Source organism: Pristiophorus japonicus, chromosome 8 (assembly GCF_044704955.1).
Source record: "Pristiophorus japonicus isolate sPriJap1 chromosome 8, sPriJap1.hap1, whole genome shotgun sequence".
NCBI classification, from domain to species: Eukaryota; Metazoa; Chordata; class Chondrichthyes; family Pristiophoridae; genus Pristiophorus; species Pristiophorus japonicus.
This window is the reverse complement of record NC_091984.1, coordinates 220,956,663-220,970,109: the sequence shown is the minus strand read 5'-3', so window position 1 is coordinate 220,970,109 and position 13,447 is coordinate 220,956,663. Positions and strand designations below refer to the sequence as shown.

The 13,447-nt window shown below is 45.8% G+C and overlaps 1 pseudogene; it reads right to left on the bottom strand.

Annotated features, from left to right (window-relative positions):
- Positions 1 to 12,614: 12,614 nt before the first annotated feature.
- Positions 12,615 to 12,734, bottom strand: LOC139269809 (5S ribosomal RNA; annotated as a pseudogene).
- Between the last annotated feature and the right edge of the window lie 713 nt (positions 12,735 to 13,447).

Genomic DNA, 13,447 nt, shown 5'->3' with positions numbered 1-13,447 from the left:
ACCATCAGGAAGAGCAGTGGAAGGAAGGTAGTGCAGGGGTCCCCTGCGGTCATCCCCCTCCAAAACAGATACACCGTTTTGGGTATTGTTGGGAGGGATGACTCATCGGGGAGGGCAGCAGCAGCCAAGTACATGGCACCACGGGTGGCTCTGCTGCACAAGAGGGAAGGAAAAAGAGTGGGAGAGCTATAGTGGTAGGGGATACTATTGTAAAGGGACTAGATAGGCATTTCTGCGGTTGCAACCGAGACACCAGGATGGTATGTTACCTCCCTGGTGCAAGGGTCAAGGATGTCTCAGAGCGGCTGCAGGACATTTTGGAAGGGGAGGGTGAACAGCCAGTTGTCGTGGTGCATATAGGCACCAACGATATAGGTAAAAAACGGGATGAGATCCTACAAGCTGAATTTAGGCAGCTAGGAGTTAAATTAAAAAGTAGGACTTCAAAGGTAGTAATCTCAGGATTGCTATCAGTGCCATGTGCTACTCAGAGTAAGAATTGCAGGATCGCTAAGCTATATCTTAGCTACCCTCTTATGCAGCAGAGCCACCCATGGTGCCATGAACTTGGCTGCTGCTGCCCTCCCCGATGAGTCATCCCTCCCAACAATACCCAAAACGGTGTATCTGTTTTGGAGGGGGATGACCGCAGGGGACCCCTGCACTACCTTCCTTCCACTGCTCTGCCTGATGGTCACCCATTCCTTATCTGCCTGAGTAACCTTTGCCTGCGGTGTGTCCAACTCACTAAACGTGCTATTCATGACATCCTCAGCATCACGGATGCTCCAGACTGAATCCATGTGCTGCTCCAGTGCCGCAATGCGGTCTGTCAAGGGCTGCACCAGGATACACTTCCTGCACATGTAGTCGTAGGGGACACTGGAAGCGTTCCTGAGTTCCCACATAGCACAGGAGGAGCATGACACGTGTCTGGGCTCTCCTGCCATGACTTAACCCTTAGATTAATTTAATTTGGCAACAATGATAAAGGTTACCGACTGATAAAGGAAAAGAAACGAAGAAAAACTACTCACCAATCTCTTACCCCTTGGCTGTGACGTCACCCTTCGATTTCTTTTTACTTCTTTTTTGCCTGCTCTCCCTGCACCAGCTGCTCCCTCGGACTGTCACCGCTCTCAGTCGCTGTCGCTGTCCTTTATCCTCCCACACCGCTCCTCTCGCGATGCTGCTCCCTCGGACTGTCACCGCTCTCAGTCGCTGTCGCTGTCCTTTATCCTCCCACACCGCTCCTCTCGCGATGCTGCTCCCTCGGACTGTCACCGCTCTCAGTCGCTGCCTCTGTCCTTTATCCTCCCACACCGCTCCTCTCGCGATGCTGGTCCCTCGGACTGCCCCTCGGTGGTTAAGAAGGCATATGGAATATTTGCTTTAATTAGCCGAGGCAATGAATACAAAACCAGGAAGGTTATGCTTGAATTGTATAAAACACTAGTTAGGCCACTTCCAGAGTACTGCGTGCAGTTCTGGACACCACGTTACAGGAAAGATGAGATTGCACTAGAGAGGGTGCAGAGGAGATTTACGAGCCTGGACTGGAGAATTTTAGCTATGAGGAAAGATTGGTTAGGCTGGGGATGTTTTCTTTGGAACTGAGGAGGCTGAAGAGACAGCTTATTGAGGTGTATAAAATTATGAGAGACCTATCCTGAGAACACCAGCGGCAGGTCGGGCCATAAAAGGAGCGACGAGCGTTGCCTGGGAGCAGCGTGGAGGCGTGTCTCATTGCCTCACACTTATCCGGATTGAAGTCCGTCTGCCACTGTTCTGCCCACCTGACCAGAACATTGATATCTTTCTTCAATCTGCAGCTTTCTTCTTCATTTTCAACGATACAGCCTATTTTAGTAACATCTGCAACTTCTTAATCATACCCCAACATTCAAGTCCAAGTCGTTTATATATACCACAAAAAGCAAGGGACCTGGCACAGCCCTGCAGAACCCCACAGGAAACATCCTTCCAGTCACACAAACACCCATCAACCATTACCCTTTGCTTCCTGCCTCTGAGCTAATTTGGATGCAACTTGCCACTTTGCCCTGGATCCCATGGGCTTTTATTTCGTGACCAGTCTGCCATGTGGACAAGGGGGAGCCAGTGGATGTGGTGTATTTAGACTTTCAAAAGGCTTTTGACAAGGTCCCACACAAGAGATTTGTGTACAAAATTAAAGCACATAGTATTGGGGGTAATGTACTGACGTGGATAGAGAACTGGTTGGCAGACAGGAAGCGAAGAGTAGGAATAAACGGATCCTTTTCAGAATTGCAAGCAGTGACTAGTGGGGTACTGCAAGGTTCAGTGTTGGGACCCCAGCTATTTACAACATACATTAATGATTTAGACAAAGGAATTGAATGTAATATCTCCAAGTTTGCAGATGACACTAAGCCGGGTGGCAGTGTGAGCTATGAGGAGGATGCTAAGAGGCTGCAGCATGACTTGGACAGGTTCGGTGAGTGGGCAAATAGATGACAGATGTGGTATAACGTAGATAAATGTGAGGTTATCCACTTTGGTGGTAAAAACAGGAAGGCAGATTATTATGTGAATGGTGACAGATTAGCAAAAGGGGAGGTGCAATGAGACCTGGATGTCATGGTACATCAGTCATTGAAAGTTGGCATACAGGTACAGCAGGCGGTGAAGAAGGCAAATGGCATGTTGGCCTTCATAGCGAGATGATTTAAGTATAGGAGCAGGGAGGTCTTACTGCAGTTGTACAGGGCCTTGGTGAGGCCACACCTTGAATATTATGTACAATTTTGGTCTCCTAATCTGAGGAAGGACATTCCTGCTATTGAGGGAGAGCAGCGAAGGTTCACCAGACTGATTCCCGGGATGACAGGACTGACATATGAAGAAAAACGGGATCGACTAGGCTTATATTCAATGGAATTTAGAAGAGTGAGAGGGGATCTCATAGAAACTTATAAAATTCTGACAGGATTGGACAGGTTAGATGCAGGAAGAATGTTCCCGATGTTGGGGAAGTCCAGAACCAGGGGTCACAGTCTAAGGATACGGGGTAAGCCATTTAGGACCGAGATGAGGAGAAACTTCTTCACTCAGAGAGTTGTGAGCATGTGGAATTCTCTACCACAGAAAGTTGTTGAGGCCAGTTCGTTAGATATATTCAAAAGATGTGGCCCTTACGGCTAAAGGGGTATGGAGAGTAAGCAGAAATGGGGTACTGAAGGAATGATCAGCCATGATCATATTGAATGGTGGTGCAGGCTCAAAGAGCCAAATGGCCTACTCCTGCATCTATTTTCTATGTTTCTATGTGGAACGTTATCAAAAGCTTTGCTAAAATCCATATATACTACATCATACGCACTGCCCCCATTGACCCTTCTGGTTACCTCCTCAAAATATGTAATCAAGTTATTCAGACACGACTTTCCCTAAACAAATCCATGCCGACTGTCCTTGATTAATCCATGTCTTTCCAAATGAATTTTTTCCAATAATTTTACCACCACTGAGCCATTCTTAAATAGCGGAGTCACATGCCACACAACACTCAAGCTTCTGACCTGCATTTGTAGCCATGGCATTTGTTCCAGTTGCGTTTCTGGTTATTGGTGATCCCCCAGGATGTTGATTGTGGGTGATTCGGTGATGGCAATGCCGTTGAATGTCAATTGAGATGGTTAGACTCTCTCTTGTTGAAGATGGTCAATGCCAGGCTCTTGTGTGTGTAAATGTTATTTCCCATTTATCAGCCCAAGCCTGGATATTGTCCAGGTCTTGCTGCAGGTGGGCATGGACTGCTTCATTATCTGAGGAATTGCTAATGTAACTGAACACTGCAACCATCAGTGAGCAGCCCCATCTCTGACCGTGTGATGGAGGGAAGGTCATTGATGAAGCAGCTGAAGATGGTTGGGCCTAGGACACTGCCCTGAGGAACTCCTGCAGCGATGTCCTGGGGCTGTGGTGATTGGCCTCCCAACAATTACAAGCAGCTTCCACTGTGCTAGGCCTGGCTGCAGCCACTGGAGAGTTTTCCTTCTGATCACTTTCAGTTTCACTGGGGCTCCTTGATGCCACACTCGGTCAAATGCTCACTTGATATAAGGGCTATCATAGAAACATAGAAACATAGAAAATAGGTGCAGGAGTTGGCCATTTGTCCCTTCGAACCTGCACCACCATTCAATAAGATCATGGCTGATCATACACCTCAGTACCCCTTTCCTGCTTTCTCTCCATACCCCTTGATCCCTTTAGCCGCAAGGGCCATATCTAATTCCCTCTTGAATATATCCAATGAACTGGCATCAACGACTCTCTGCGGCAGGGAATTCCACAGGTTAACAACTCTCTGAGTGAAAAAGTTTCTCCTCATCTCAGGTCCTAAATGGCCTACCCCTTATTCTTAGACTGTGTCCCCTGGTTCTAGACTTCCCCAACATCGGGAACATTCTTCCCGCATCTAACCTGTCCCGTCCAGTCAGAATCTTAAACGTTTCTATGAGATCTCCTCTCAACCTTCTAAACTCCAGTGTACAAAGGCCCAGTTGATCCAATCTCTCCTCATATGACATCTGTCAGCTTGTCTCTGGACTTGAACTTTGTCTACATTTGGACTAGGACTGTAATGAGATTTGGAGCCAAGTGGTGTGATTAAAAAGTGGTGTTACATTAGCTACCCTCCAGTCCATAGGAACCGATCCAGAGTCGATAGACTGTTGGAAAATGATCACCAATGCATCCACTAATTCTAGGGCTACTTCCTTAAGTACCCTGGGCTGCAGACTATCAGGACCTCGTGATTTATCAGCCGAAAATCCCATCAATTTCCCTAACACAATTTCCTGACTAATAAGGATTTCCTTCCGTTCCTCCTTTTTGCTAGACCCTCGGTCCCTTAGTATTTCCGGAAGGTTATTTGCGTCTTCCTTGTGAAGACAGAACCAAAGTATTTGTTCCATTGGTTTGCCATTTCTTTGTTCCCCATTATAAATTCACCTGATTCTGACTGCAAGGGACCAACATTTGTCTTCACCAATCTTTTTCTCTTCACATATGTATAGAAGCTTTTGCAGTCAGTTTTTATGTTCCCTGCAAGCTTCCTCTCATACTCTATTTCCCCCCTCATAATTAACCCCTTTGTCCTCCTCTGCTGAGTTCTAAATTTCTCCTAGTCCTCAGAGTTGCAGCTTTTTCTGGCCAATTTATATGCCTCTTCCTTGGATTTAACACTATCCTTAATTTCCCTTGTTAGCCAGTGTCACTAATGCAGAATGGAGAATGTGCAAAAGGAGACACTGATTGGAACTTAATGATTAGCAGATATATCAGACATTTAAAGTTGTGTATGTGATGTGTCAGGTTTGTTCCTCCTGTGTGTGTCGGTAACCCCCCCATAGTGAGTATAGTGACTGTGTGTGTGTAACCATAGTGAGTATAGTGACTGTGTGTGTAACCATAGTGAGTATGGTGACTGTGTGTCAGTGACCATAGTGAGTATAGTGACTGTGTCAGTGACCATAGTGAGTATAGTGAATTTGTGTATGTGACCATAGCGCGTATAGTGACTGTGTGTCAGTAACCCCCCATAGTGAGTACAGTGACTGTGTGTGTAACCATAGTGAGTATAGTGATAGTGTGTCAGTAACCATAGTGAGTATAGTGACAGTGTGTGTAACCATAGTGAGTATAGTGACAGTGTGTCAGTGACCATAGTGAGTGTCGTGACTGTGTGTGTAACCATAGTGAGTATCGTGACTGTGTGTCAGTGACCATAGTGAGTATAGTGACTGTGTGTGTAACCATAGTGAGTATAGTGACAGTGTGTAAGTAACCATAGTGAGTATAGTGACTGTGTGTAAACATAGTGAGTATAGTGACTGTGTGTCAGTGACCATAGTGAGTATAGTGACAGTGTGTCATTAACTATAGTGAGTATAGTGACTGTGTGTGTAACCATAGTGAGTATAGTGACTGTGTGTAGGTAACCATAGTGAGTATAGTGACTGTGAGTGTGTAACCATTGTTAGATCTCTTAATTTCCAATGAAACACGAACTCCGATTGTAGCTTTAATTTCTTTATTTTTGGCAGAGAGCAATAACAAGTTCTTGGCTTTAAGCCAGGTTTTTGTCCTTCTGAAACCACATGGTCAAAATGGCTGTACTTATTCCTGGATCAATTTACAGAAAAGAACTCGCCTTCTTTGACCTGATTGGCTCAATTAATAGTCTTTTAACCTTTTAATTGGCTCGCTACCCAAGGGTCTTAAAATGTCAAGTTGATTGATGACTTAATGCAACATGCTGAACTGCATGTAGCAGCCTTGACTTGGGGGTCTGTGAATTTTCACAGTCTGTCTAAATGCAGCCTGTATGAATTCTCTATCAATCCCCCCTTTTATTCTTTCACAAACTGAATCATAAAACATCAGGTATCACTGGTTAAACATTCTACAAAATAATTTCATACAGGTTAATAGAGTTTCCTTGTAAAATTTGTTGATGTGTTTCGCCACATGTTCAGACTAGTAGCTTCCACACAAATTTACACCAACCCGAGTTCCATCGTGGCCACAATGGAAGTTTGGTTTTAGTAGGTTAATTAACCTTATTCCAATTTAATCCAAATCAATATCTTAGTTCAACCAGTAAACAACCTTCCCTTAAGCATAACATACCCCTGTGCCACGTACAGACGGTCTGCTGGGACCTGCAAGGTGTCTCACCTGCGGGACAGCAGCTACAGCCGCCTGGTCGCAACAACATTTAATCAACATAAACAAACAATATAAAAGTAAAACAATTACAACAAATAGAATTAAACCTTCCACCAATGAAGTTCCTGTTGAACCTAGCCATTCAGTGGCTCCGCTCCACAAAGTGAATGATGGGGGTTGCTTAAGTTTTTCTACCTCCTTTTGGATGTGCTCCGCTAAGTGGGTAATTTCTTCGGAGCTATCTGGGATATATGTGCAACACTCAGTTCCGAGTAGGGCGCAAGTACCTCCCTTTTCAGCCAGGATGTAGTCAAGGGCCAGTCTATTCTGTAGGGCTACTGTGCGGATTGCTACCATTTCTGCATTGATTTTAACTAGGGCCTCTGAGGTATCATTGGCTACCCGTTCCACAACGGATGCCATGTTAATGGATTCCCTTGCCAGTTTGGCAGTCCCATACCCAGGGATCAGAATGGCAAAGAACCTCTCTGTTTCTGTGATAGCTCTCTTAGGACGGTGTAAATGTTCCGACAGTGACTTTATTTGATACATATAAGGCACAATGTAAGCTAAATAGCAGGATCCCATCCAATTCTGGGGCAGCCAAGGGTAGGCCTTGTGGCCACACACCCAATAGGTGCCATTATATGCAATGAATGTTAGCTGTTTCTTTCTCAGCAACACTCCGGGGCCTGTCCAGGCTTTTCCATCTGTTTTATTCAGAATCCCCGTTACGTTAAAAATTCCCACATCGGCCCAGTTTGGACGGTTCCGTGGCTTGATTATATTATAATTCCGGGAGCAGTTACTATACCCCATATTTTGGCTCCTTTGATGTTTCTAATCAGACAGACCGATTCCCCCGGTCTTCCTATTCCCGTTGTATTAGTGATAACAAAAAATGGGGGCCGTTTGGAATTATTGTAGCACGGTTGGTATCCCCCTTCAAAGGTAGTCAGATTGTAACCTGCTGACTTCCATTTACATGCCCAGTTTTCCGGATCCTGAAACGCATTGCCTGTATGGTTTTGATTAATTATCCACTCAGCCATTTCCGAGATATTCAAGGGAACTGGCCTCAAGGGAATCCCTCCATTTGAGTGAATAGGAATATGCGTACACACCCAACAACTAGAAATGTTAACTTGTTTGGCATAAATGTATGACATATATAAAAAGGTATTTACATGTAATTCCCTTGCTACCCTACTATTTCCCTTTGGTGCAGAGGGTCAGCTAGTAAGAAGTAGGCCTATGCCTAGAATACCTACAATCAGTAATACAGTAAATTTATACATTTTCGCAAAAAGTAATTGTCCTTATTAGATTTCAGCTTCAGTTACGGGTGCTCGTTTAACGTGTGAAGCGTGGATCCAGGCTTTCTTTCCTTGGACTTTAACAGCTGCCTGGGTGGTCAATAACACTTGATAAGGTCCCTCCCACTTGGCACCCAAAGGTTCTTTATGCAACTTTTTCACATACACCCAGACTCCCGGGATGATGTCGTGTCCTCCTTCGGGTGGATTACCCCAAGCTTCCGATACCTGTCGGGAAACAGAACTAATAGCATTGGTTACGTTCTGACAGTATGATAACAAAGTGTCACTCATTAAGTGAACATCAGCTTTCCGTAAATCGATAGTTCCTGGCAGCGACATGGGTCTTCCTGTTATAATTTCAAATGGGCTTAGACCTGTAGTTCTGTTCGGGGTTGCCCTAATGCTACATAGCACTATTGGTAGTGCCTGGGGCCATGGTGTTCCTTCTTGGTGATATTTGGCAAGTCGTTGTTTCAGAGTTCGATTCATTCGCTCTACTTGTCCTGATGATTGTGGATGATAAGGACAGTGTAAATCCCACGTAATGTTCAGTAACCTACAGACTTCTTGGCAGACAGCACCTGTGAAGTGTGTTCCCTGATCTGGGTCAATGCTACTCGGGACTCCCCATCGGGGAATGTAATCCTTACACAAGACCTTTGAGTGTGATTGGCTGTGGCTCTTTTAGTTGGGACAGCTTCTACCATCTAGAGAATCTGTCGACCATGACAAGAATGTTAGTGTATCCTTGGCATGAAGGAAGAGATATATAATCAACCTGCAGATGCTGGAATGGTCCGACAGGGGCAGGGGGCCTCAGTTGGGGCATTACCGTGATGGGTCCAGAATTATTTTTCTGGCAGACCACACAGCAGTCTGCTACCAGCTGGGCATGTTTTTAAAATCCCTGACCCCACCAGCTTTTCTGGAACCGTGCCGTCATCTGTTGTGAGACCAAGTGTCCCCACGAGTGGATCTGTTGGGCTAAAAAAGGCATAAGCGCTTGTGACGCGACTGGTTTGTCGGTAACTCTTTGTCTCCAGACACCATCTTCACATAGCTTAATTCTTGCCTCAATCCATGTCCATTTTTCCTCTCGGGAGCACTCGCCTTGCATTGTTTGAAGGTCTCGTGTCAGAGTCCTGAGTGCTTCAATCTGCACATCTGTGTTGGTTCTTCTGGAGGAACGCCCTGTGAGGCGGCATCTTTAGCTGCCTGGTCGGCTAGGGCATTTCCCTGTGCTTCTGTGGTATTTTCCTTGGTATGGGCCTTACACATCAGGATGGACACTTCCTGAGGTAATTGTGTGGCCTCCAGTAAGTCTCGGACTTCTTTTCCATTTCGGATAGGTGTACCAGCAGCAGTGAGGAATCCTCTTTTCCGCCATAACATACCAAAGTCATGAGCGACTCCAAAAGCATAACGCGAATCTGTGTAGACATTAGCTGTCTGTCCTTCTGCTATTCGACATGCTTCTGACAGGGCCCGTAACTCGGCCTGTTGTGCTGACGTTCCTGAGGGTAAACATCCTTTTGCCACTACCTCATATAAGGTTGTAACTGCCCATCCTGCTTTTCTGGTACCATTGTCAACAAACATCTGTAAACAGGATGAGGTCTGGGTTGTGCAGAGGCTCCTCTGCTGCTAAGGCTGCTTCTTCTGTTTCTTTTAAAATCTCCACGCAGTCATGCTCTTCACATTCTCCCCCCTCTTGCTCCCTCGATTCTGACATCGGGAGCATAGTTGCAGGATTAACTGGGCTGGCCCGGATGATATGGAGATTAGGAGCTTCCAAAACTGCTGTCCAGCGGGTCCATCTTGCTGCTGTCACCTGAGACATTCTATTCATAGACAGCAAAGCGTGTACGGTGTGGGGACACTTGACAATCAGCTTTTGGTCGAGGACTACACCCGCAGTGGTTATTACCGCTTGACATGTAGCTTCCATGGCCCTTAGGCAACTTCCCCATCCGAGGGCTATCGCATCCAGTTTTGCCGAATAATAGCCAATAGGTCTTTGCCGATCCCCATGTTCTTGTGTCTGTATAGCTGTCATATATCCTTCTTTCTCATGGACAAACAGGGTAAATGGCTTACCACTGTCGGGGATTCCCAGAGCCGGTGTCGAACACAAAGCCTTTTTCAAACTCAGGAAGGCCTCTTGCTGTTCTTTTGTGAGGGTGATGGCTTCTTTAGAGGCACGTTTCCCCTTTAAAATATCATTCAGTGGCTGAGCAAGCGGTGTGAAGGAGTCAATCCAATTTCTGTTAAAGTTACACAATCCCAAAAAAGACCTTAGTTCCTGAATAGTGGTGGGTTTTTTAGCAGCCCGAATGGCTGCAGTTCTATCCTGGGTAAGTTCTCTCTTTCCTTGTGAAATCTTTTGTCCCAGGTATAAAACTCTTCTTGGGATATTTGTGCTTTGTCGATGCTGGCTTTATGTCCTTTCAGCCGAAGGTGATCCAGCAAAGCTCGTAAATCATGTTCATGCTGTTCTTCCGTGTTTGAAGCTAGCAGGATATCGTCTACATATTGGATGACTGTGGATGACAGGGGAGGTAATTCTCGCAAATGGCTTTGTAAAGCCATGTGAAATACCGTAGGGCAGTTGTGAAAACCCTGTGGTAACCGGGTCCAAGTATACTGTTGTCCTTGGACCGTGAAAGCAAACCACTGTCGAACCTCCGGTGCCAGAGGCACCGACCAAAATCCGTTGGCCATATCTATAACCGAGAAATATTTATGTTCCGGTTTGAGGGCATTAAAAATGGTGGAGGGATCTGCGACCAAAGGAGATTTTTGATCAATACACTGGTTAGCTTTCCTATAATCAACAGTCAAACGCCAAGTTTCATTAGATTTCTGTACCGGCCACATGGGGCTATTGGAGGAGCTATGCATTTTAATAAGCACCCCTTGTTTCTCCAATTGCTGAATAACCGGTAAGATTCCCGCAATGGCAGTTGGACTGATGGGATACTGTTTAGTGCATGGAGGCTTGGTCCCGGTAAATGATGCAGGCTCCATCTGGAGTAGGCCACAATTGTTCTTATCTTTAGCCAATATCGGGTGTTCCTTCAATTCTTCTTCCTTCAAAGTTCTAATTGACCATGTCACCCGACCATCCTCGAAATGCAACGATGAATCTACTTGGATTAGAACGTCCATTCCCAAAAGGAGTTGATCTACTGGGCCTATCCAGACCGGCGTGGTTAGTTCATGTGGACCCAGCCCTATAAATACCGGTGTTGTCCTTTTAATTTCCATTTTATGGCCCCCAACTCCATAGGCTGTACATGCCCTACCATCCAACGGCAAAAAATCTCCATATTGTAGGGGTAAGCATGTTAATTCCGCCCCTGTGTCTAAAAGACAGTCCACACCTTATCGCCCACCCTCACAGTTATATATAGCCCATCTTCCCTTTGTTGTATTAGTGCGAGGAGGGGGGCCAGGGTGGGCTCTAATCGTTTTTTGCTATCCCAAGTAACTCCTTCTGTTGTTGTATTGTCAGTCGCTTAAATGCTTCTATGAGGTCGTTACCTTGTGACAAGCCTGGCTTGTTGGCTGAATTGTATCCCTGGCTGCGTCCTCTTCCCCGGCCACGACCTTTCTGTTTTGCCCTGCACGTCTTGGCCCAGTGACCACCTTTCCCACAATAATGACATTTTCCGGGTAATTTTCCTAATGACTGTTTATCGGAATCCTGGGATTTCCATCCCATAGCCTGTACAGCTCGGACTTTAGCTCCCATATCCCGATCTAATTGGTTACATCGATCCACCAATGCTGCAAAGGTAGTTCCTCTACCTTCCCAGTCCGGTAACACTACCTTAAGCATTTTGAACAGTTCTGGCTTTAGACCTGCCACGAAAGCTGCTTTCAGGGCTCCAAACACTTGTTCATCCATTTCCTCATCCGTATTATTCATACCCGAATGTTCTAGCCACGTGCATCTAAACCACTCGTCATACTCCAGGACCTCCTCTGTTCCTTTCTGTTGGCAGGCTGCAATTTTTCCCCAGTCTGTCTTAGCTGGACTGAAGGCTTGCAGCCAGTGTTTAATCGCCTCCCATCCTGCATCTAAATCTTGCTCATCCTGCCCCAAAGCTTCTTCTACCTTGTCGTGCAATTTTCTTCCCTGTGTTTTTGGCACCATTATGGTCAAAACTTGCACTCCGTCCCAGGGATGAAGTTGATATATATTTCTTAAGCGGTCCAATTGGTCCCACGTTTTTACTCCCCCTTTCTTTGGATTGGGCAATTCCTTGCAAACTTGGAGATATTACACTCAATTTCTTCATCCAAATTATCGAAATGATGTATATTGTAAATACATCTCTGCTGCTGCGTCCTGGTGCCCCCTTAGCCAGCATGTGGACTTTTGCTATCTTATTTTGTTGTTCTGCGTTCTTTCGCCCCCTAAGTAGAACACCTCACATTTGTGTAGCAGCAGGAGAACGTGCAGGAAAGAAATGGTGAAAGCAAAGTGAGAGAGAGAGCAGCAAAAAGGTTGTTGATGGATCAACGGCACTATGTGTGCAGAAGCATGAGCAGCCTGTGGATGGCAGCAAAAGCCTACTGCACCTGGTATTCCCAGGCAGTCTCCCATCCAAGTACTAACCAGGCCTGACTCTGTTTAGTTTCTCGACATCAGACGAGATCGGGCGTTTTCAGACTAGTGTGGCCGCAGGCATTGACACCCTGGCTTTCTCTTTACTTAAACGGACATACGGCTGATCTTCACTTCTTTTTCTCGTTCCATGCATTCATACAAGGAATCAGCACTCAAGATTCATTTCACCATTTTCCTTCTGCCACACCCACCTCTTGCTGCTCTGACTCCCACACAAACAAATGACAAGCCCTATCCTTCATTGCCTTGCCTCAAGCTTCAAAACTGTCTGACTTTCACCATTCCCTCACTCACCCCCAAATCACTCACTCACTCACCCCCGAATCTCAGTCTCGTCAACCTCGAAATCTCTCACCCCCTCAAATCACTTCTTCAAATCTCCCCATCTCCAAGTCTCTCCTCCTCAAAAAAGCTTCCACTGCCCCCAAATTGGCAGGATTGTTTCATTTCCAATCCGACCCAAATTGGCCAGAAATAGCAGCGAACCTGGGGACTGGGAGAAATTTTGAACTCAGCAGAGAAGGACAAAGGGTTTGATTAGGGCAGGGAAAATAGAGTACGAGAGGAAGCTTGCAGGGCACATTAAAACGGACTGCAAAAGCTTCTTTTGATATGTAAAGAGAAAAAGGTTACAAAAGACCAACGTAGGTCCCGTGCAGTCAGAATCAGGGGAAGTCAAAACGGGGAACAAAGAAATGGCAGACCAATTGAACAAGTACTTTGGTTCGGTATTCACAAAGGAGGACACAAATAACCTTCCGGATATAAAAGG